General features: G+C 37.0%; 1 non-coding gene and 1 pseudogene across 1 annotated transcript; one reads left to right on the top strand and one right to left on the bottom strand.

Annotated features, from left to right (window-relative positions):
• The first annotated feature begins 220 nt into the window (after window positions 1-220).
• On the top strand, window positions 221-5,689 carry LOC104247949 (putative late blight resistance protein homolog R1B-14; annotated as a pseudogene).
• Window positions 5,690-7,934: 2,245 nt separating this feature from the next.
• On the bottom strand, window positions 7,935-8,041 carry LOC138886616 (small nucleolar RNA R71). The gene has a single exon (XR_011405666.1). It is a non-coding gene; the product is annotated as a small nucleolar RNA R71 (small nucleolar RNA).
• Window positions 8,042-8,338: the final 297 nt, after the last annotated feature.

Genomic DNA, 8,338 nt, shown 5'->3' with positions numbered 1-8,338 from the left:
TTAAGTTTAGCTATGTACTGCAAATCATAAAGACACCAACAATGGTACCTTACCTTCTCTTCTTTTACATGATTGTGCCTATATTCATTCTGTTTTTTTCCACTGCAAAATAATACTACTAATATAGGAATAAAATTTGATAATGGAGCCATTGATTTGTTATGCATGTGAAGGAAAATCAAGTGAGTTACGATCAAGCGGATTCGATATTAGTTGAGCCATGGGGAAACACTGGTGGATCTTAATGGAATTACAAGCTGAAAGTCTCATTAAAGAAATATTGATTGTTCATGGAAATTTTATACACTCCATCATGTTTAGAATCGTTACTGAACAAGGTACTACCATCGACTCACCCAAGTTTGGTGGGAATGGAAGTCGAAGAGACAAGGTAAGTTCAAAAACATTGTGGTCGACATATTTTATTCTCATGATTATATTGGAATGTTCTTCTCAAGTTAAATTTATCTCATGTCATAGCAATGTGATTCAATTATGTAAAACGAATTAATTATTAAGACAATTAAATCAGTTATAGCAGGCTATTTATTCGTCTTACAGCCTTCAGGGTTACTTTATCAGGCTCTTGATATGAAAAATCACGTTATATCTCAACTTAATATGATAGTGTAGCAAGTTTTTGCATTTTCAGTGTACATAGTGTAAAATCTATAGTTATATAAGCATCTTTCAAGTCAAAGATATGAATGCACACACTGGTTCATATTTAAATTTGCCGCTTCCTTTGCTTGAGAGGATTCGACTAAGTGTCCAAATTTGCTTTTGGTCACTTATTTCAAATTCTTATATGACCTCTTGCACTTTTCTGAACTCTTGTAAAAAATTCCGGTTCTGCTACTTATTTGACTGATATGTGATTTGCAATAATCTCAGGTTGTTAATGAGGCAACTCCTTTGGAATATTTAACCGGAATCTAGGGGACATTTGAACGTTTTTATGTCCATTCGCTTATAAAATCGCTATGTCTTATTACTAATGCAAAGAATTGTGTACCATTTGGGTGTGAGGCTGGTGAAACCCCATTTTTGCTTGTGGTGAAAGAAGGTGTAGCTATTGTGGGATTTCATGGGCGTTCTGGGTTGTACCTTGATGCTATTGGTGTTTATTTGCAGAAACTTGCTCTGCCCACTTCCGCCAAGGAGCCTATCGTTGGAGGCATTGAAATCCGTGACGTAAGTTGTGATTATTCCCTCCTTCGCTTAATCACCTCTACTCCCATTTCTTCACCTCATACTTCAACAAATGAACCTATGGTTGAAGGAAGTGAAATCAATGACGTGCTTACTATGTTTTCTCTTAATATCATGAATTGGATAAATTTTGTTTCTTGTTTGTTTTATTTTATTTCTTTCCAATAAATTGTGACTTTATATACTAAACCAACAGATGCATGCCATGTGCCTGCATATAAATTTCTTTCACTTAATATATATTCTTACGTTATTAAATCGCTTAACCATTATAAGTTAGTATGATTTGGTATAAATACCAAGTACGAGCAAGTTTTTGCTGTTAGAGACATGTGCATTTGCTATGTTATGACAAAGAAAAGGAACTTATTGACAGAATTATAAACTTTTTGATGTAAGAATAAAGACAAAAACAACAAAACATTATAAAGCTTATCAATCCTGGTTAGTTATGATTTTCAAGAGGTTGTGTTCATATGCTTAACATAGTTACCACTATTCATCTCTTCCTCGGAATGATTAGAAAAAATCTTCACTAAATCATCTATGCATCCCCTTATTTAGTGCATATTCTAGTAAATTTAACATATTCTTTTAATGTAGTTGAACATATGCATAATAAACAATTTTCTTGACATGCTAATTTTGGACATAACCAGTTGCTCAAACTCTAAGAACATAATGTATATAGAGAATTAACTGTATTTCTTTGTGAGAATTTGATAAAATGTTTGTCTTTTGGCAAGTGTCATTTTTTGCTCTTCGCAAGGACAGCCTCAATGTTCTGGATTTCATAGAGAGCTTAAAGAATGAAGAAAATCATAGAGTTGTTAACGTGGATCTAACTGAAAAGCTTAAATTGGAGCTGGACTTCCTCCTGCTGAATCTCCATCATCTTTCCAAGTATCATGCTGAACAACTTTCTCCATTCATGACCGAATATGAGATTCTTCATAATGTATGTGGTAACATAAGAGATTTCCACGAGTTGATTGTGAATGGTTGCATTGGGCATGAGATTGTTGAATATGTCTTACCTCAGGTTCGACTAATGGCTGAGAGAGTAGGACGCTTCCTATGGCATAATCAAATTGGTGGACGCTCTCGACTCTTCAAGCTGGCACGTCTACTCTAGGAGATTATTCCAACTCAGTTGGAGGTTATGCACATATGTTTTACAAATTTGAAAGCTTCAACATCAGCAGAAGTTGGACACTTTATTAAACAGATCCTAGAAACATCTTCGGACATTCTTAGAGAATATCTGATTCATCTGCAAGAGCACATGATAAATGTTATTATCGCTAGCACTCCAGGGGCTCGAAACATTCACATCATGATAGAGTTCCTATTAATCATCCTCACTGATGTGCATAAGGACTTTATTCATAATGGCAATTTGTTTGAATTCCTAGCACGTGTTGGAGCACTTACCAGGGACGTATCAACTATTGCTCACGACCTAGAAGAGAAATCAAAGAATGGAGAGAGTACCAATGAAACAAACAGTGCAACTCTAGGCTTGCTCGACAACATTGAATTCCTGAAGAGAGAACTCAAAGATTTTTACCTAAAAGCCCCGGACTCATCTCAACTCTGTTTTCCCATGAATGATGGACCCTTGTTCATGCATCTTCTACTTAGACACTTAAATATTTTGCTCAATTCTAATGCTTATCTCGTTGTTGTGATAAAGGAAGAAATCAGGTGCGTGAAAGAAGATCTAGCATTCATAAGATCTTTTTTGGTAAGTGTTGAGCTAGAATTGAATAAAGACCTCTGGGCTCGTGTTTTAGATGTGGCATACGAGACAAAAGATGTCATTGATTCAAATATTGTAAGAGACAATGGTCTCTTACATTTTATTTTCTCACTTCCCTTTGCCATAAAAAAGATTACGCTTATCAAAGAAGAGGCGAAGATTTCCAAGAACAGCGACCTCATTGTTGTGAACTTTCCCAACAAGCTAGTTGAAAGCAAGTCATCAGTAGCTGGTAAAATAATCGTAAGTTTTAAAGAGGAGACTGACTTTATAATTAGGAATCTCACCGGTGGATCAAAAATGCTAGATGTCATTTCGATCACAGGTATGCCTGGTTCCGGTAAAACAACTTTGGCACACAAAGTATATAATGATAAGGTTATTTCTAGTCATTTTGACATCCGTGCATGGTGCACAGTGGATCAAAATTATGACGAGATGGAGCTGCTCGAAAAACTTTTTAATCAAGTTACTGGCTTAACTTCGAAATTCAGTGAGAATTTTGATGTTGTTGATAAGCTACGGAGACATCTGTTTGGAAAGAGGTATCTTATAGTCTTAGATAACTTGTGGGATACTGCAGCATGGGATAAGTTGACAAGGCCTTTTCCTAAAGTTGATAAAGGAAGTCGAATTATTTTGACGACTCAAGTAAAGAAAGTGGCTTTGCATGCACAACGCAACATTGACCCGCTTGATCTTCGATTGCTAAGATTAGAAGAAAGTATGGAGTTATTAGAGAAAAAGGTCTTTGGAAAAGAAAGTTTCCCTGATGAACTACTGGATGTTGGGAAAGAAATTGTCCAAAATTTTAAAGGGCTTCCTTTGGTGGTTGACCTGATCGCTGGAGTTATTGCGGGGAAGGAAAAGAAAAGTATGTGTGGCTTGAAGTTCGAAATAATTTGCATTCCTTCATTTTCCAGAAAGAAGACGACGTGATGAAGGTTATAGCATTAAGTTATGACCATTTACCTGATCCATGAAAGTCGTGCTTACTTTGCAAGTTATCGGAAGGACAGAGCAATTGCAGTCGAAGTATTGAAAAGTTTCTGGCGTGCCGAAGGATTTGCGGAACACACAGATATGAACAATGTGGAAGAAGTGATGGATGTTTATTTGGATAATTTAATTTCCAGTAGCTTGGTTATTTCTTTCAATGAGATAGGTAACGATCGGACTTGCCAAATTCATGATCTTGTGCATGAATTTTGTTTGATAAAAGTAAGAGAGGAAAAGTTGTTTGACTTGATAACTTCAAGTGCTCCATCATCTTCTTCTTCGGATTTAATACCACGTCAAATGACCATTGAATATGATAAGGAGCACTTTGGGCATAACAATTTTGTGTTGTTTGATTCAAAAAAGAAAAGGCATTCTGGTAAACACCTCTATTCTTTGATGATATATGGACAGAAGCTGGACAATAGTCTTTATGATATATGTCACCTAAGACACTTGAGGCTTCTTAGAGTGTTGCAACTGGATGACTCTTTTATCAAGGTGAATGATTCTTTGCTCAATGAAATATGCACATTGGTCCATTTGAGGCTATTAACATTAAGACAGAAGTTAAATCTTTGCCTTTGTCTTCTTTAAATCTTTGTAATCTGGAAACACTGCAGGTGAGAAACGATGGACCACCTTAGTACTACTACCGACAATTTGGAATCTTGTAAAGTTGGGAGTGCTGGACATAGATTATTCTTCTTTCTTTGATTTGAATACAGATGAACCAATACTAGTAGCAGCGGACTCAAAGTTAGAGAACATGAGAGGATTATCGGGACTCAAACTTTCCTATTCGAAAGACACATGGGATATTTTCAAAAGGTTTCCCAATCTTCAAGAGCTTGATTTTTTTCTCAAGGAATCATGGTTCCCGAAATTGAACTACCTAAATGAACTAGAAATCCTGGTAGTAACTTTTGAAAGTTCAAATTCAAATGATAGTAGTCGGACGTTGTGGGATTTTCACTTCCCTTTGAGTGTGAAAATATTGGGTTTTTGTAAGTTTCCTCTTACGTCCGATTCACTATCAACAATAGGAAGACTGCCCAAGCTTGAAAATCTGTTCCTTGTGAACGCAATCATTGAGGGGGAAGAATGGAACATGGGAGAGGAAGACATCTTCCAGAAACTCAAATGTTTGACGTTGCGGCGAGTGACTCTTGCTAAGTGGGAGGTTTGGGAGGAATCATTTCCTGTGTTTGAGAAATTACAACTATGGAAATGTCGTAAGCATGAGGAGATTCCGCCTAGTTTCGGGGATATTTGTTCATTAAAAAGTATTAAACTATGGAGGAGCCCTCAACTTGAAGCACAAGATGTTGAAGATATGACTGGGGTTGACTGGATTCAGGTCGTTGTTGACTGATTAAGTCTTGAGCGCTCTTAACAAGGGAAAATATGTGAGTACAGACAAATTTCTAACCTCTATTTCATTTTATGTGGCAGACATTGACCAATATAATTTTCTTTGCAGAGAGCATGTAAGGAATACATCCAGCTTTTGAGGCTAAAGATGAATCCTCAAACAGCTTTTGTATTGATATCAATCATTACTATTTCCCCACTTTTTCTTCATTTTGTATGCTTAAAACAGGTAGTCTAGTTATGTATTCCAAGTTTTGTTCTTTCAGATTGTTGTTTTTGTGTACTCTCTTTTCTTTTTGGGCATATACATAGGATTTCTGGCTCTCTGCTATGATGGGATAATCAGTCAGATATTGTAGTAAAGTATCTTTCATTGCATCAGATATATTTCACTACTAGTTGCTATGTGCTATATCTTGACCTGCTACTTCAACAAATGTGATGAGTACTCTCAGTTTTTCTTCTTGCTAAGTCATGAGCAAAAGCATACTTAGATATACTTATTGACAAAACCAGAGGCAACACTTCTAAACCAACTCAGATAACAAAATTGGAAACAACATAATAATAAAACACCACATAACATTTCTGATATTAGGCTATATAGATGATATTTACACCTTAATATTACCATGCTTTATTGTTGTTTTATAGGCGAATTGATAACAAAAAGCTCTAAATGGTGTTCTTTTGCTTCGCTGGGAATAATCTAAGTGAGGAAACACTACAGAGTATTTTGGAGTCAATAATGTGAAAAAAAACGTCCAACCAAGAAGTACCCGAGCGTAAAGAAGCAAAAAAAATGGACTGAGTGAATTCTGTCGTGACTGCGGTAGAACCGCGGTGGAACCGCGGCAGATCACGTACTCGAGGCAGAATGTTCAGCTTTCACCGCGGTTGAGCCGCGGTCTTGCCGCCACCGCGGTGAACTATTAACGTGCCAGAAATTTGGGGAGCAAAGTGTAACTCGGGGAAAACTTGTTCCAAATCCTTATAAACTTTAAAAGCTCGCCCAAGACATGTTTAAGCTTGTTTTTAGACCACTTTGGAGGCAAGAACAAGTGTGAGAAGAGTAACAAAACATTAGAGTTCTTCTATCTTCTCTTTATTATTGCAATTATCCATTATGAATAATTTAGTAGTTTTATCTTGTTTTGTTATGAGTAGCTAATTTCTTAGTCTAGGGTTTTGATGGAACCTATTGAAGGATTAACTTCTTGATATGATAATATAGTTTGCCCAGTTTAATCTCTATTTGATCAACTACGTTCTTGTTGTAGTTAATTGATAGGATCCTCAATTAGCTGTGCCTATTTAGTGTGAATAACTCAGGAGAGAGTGCATATTTAGGTAATTGTTGAACAATACCACTCCCAAAGTATATGAGAGATCAATAATCGAGGGTTTAAAGGCGGAATTAGGGATAACGAAGCCTTGGGTGCAATCTAAAGTGAGCTGTAATAAATAAAGTCAGCTAGCGTAACTCGGGAGAGTGCGTTTAGTAAATTGTCATGATTACTGGGGAGAGATTTACAGTAATAAGAGTGCTCATGATTGATATAGAATATTTGTTGAATCTATGTGAAACACAACCGGAAGGGATTCCATCAACAGGGGAAATCATAACCTTAGATCTTTCTCTTAATTGTTTACAACTTAATCATAGTTAGTTTTCAGTTGCTAATTTACTTTCATTATTAGTTAGCAGAAATACCCTCAATTGTTATTTGCAACGTTTGGGAAGTTGATTCCGTAGAATTTAGTAAGTCTAACAAAAGTAATTGATAGGTTAATTCCTTGTGGGTTCGACTCTGGGCTAAATACTCAGATTATATTTACAATGTCCGCGTGTCCTTTTTATAAGGTATAGTTGGGCGTGATCAAATTTTGGCATCGTTGTCGGGGAATTAATGGTGTTATCAATTACAATTGAAAGAAGTACAAAAATTCTTAGTGTAGTCAGTTTTCTCTATACCCAATCTTTATATTGAAATTTTAACGTTTGTTGACTTGGTTGTACAAGTGCATGCCTAGAAACTAATCGAGAATTGGTGAAGTATTTGAAGCATTATCAGATCCCGAGAAAGTTTTCAAGGCCTTGAATCGGGCCAACCGAAAAAACAAACAACAACAAATAACTGAACAATTCGAATTAAACATGGGGGATCATGTAATGGACCCAGCTGCGCTGGTAGAGCCAGTGGCACCTCTGGTGCTAGAGGCTGCGCTTTATGACTAGGCACAACCTGCAGTTGAAAATCTGGCCACAATGATTTTAATCCTGCAAATACAGGCTAAATCATTCCAAATCACGAATAACATGTTGCACTTGTTGCAAAACAAGGGACTATTTTCGGGGTCACAAGTCGAAGATCCTCAACAGCACTTGAAGAATTTCCTGTCAATCTACAAAACCCAAAGGCAGCCCAACGTAACTCCGGAAGCAATCAAGCTGTTATTATTTTCGTTCTTAGTGACAGGAGCTGCCCATACCTGGCTAAACTCACTCCCCATTAATTCCATAACAACTTGAGAGGAGTTAGTCAAGCAATTAGTGAACAAGTTCCACCCACCCAACAAGACTGCTCAACAAATTGATGAAATTTTGAGTTTCAAATAGAGACCAATGGAGACACTGCATGAAACATGGGAACGATTCAAAGGGATGCTGGTTCTATGTCCGCACCATGGTATTCCAGATCTAATGTTGGGACAGCGGTTTTACATGGGATTGTCAGATAGCGTGAAGGGCAATGTTGATGCTTCAGCTGGTGGAGCATTTTTGAGCAAAACTTGGAGAGAAGGCCAGAGTCTGCTTGACAAGATGACACAGAATTCAGGATGGACAACCAGGAATGCACCTATCACTCCAGTGGTTCACTCAGTGCCCTTAGATTCATCCAACTCTATGGCTGAAAATATGGCCACCTTATTGACACAGATGAGTATACTCACCAAAAAGGTGGAAGAGTCAGGGCAGATGCGTTGAAG

This window comes from Nicotiana sylvestris, chromosome 2, assembly GCF_000393655.2.
Source record: "Nicotiana sylvestris chromosome 2, ASM39365v2, whole genome shotgun sequence".
Taxonomy (NCBI): Eukaryota; Viridiplantae; Streptophyta; class Magnoliopsida; order Solanales; family Solanaceae; genus Nicotiana; species Nicotiana sylvestris.
Note: the sequence above shows the minus strand (reverse complement) of the source record. Positions and strands in the feature narration are given on the sequence as shown.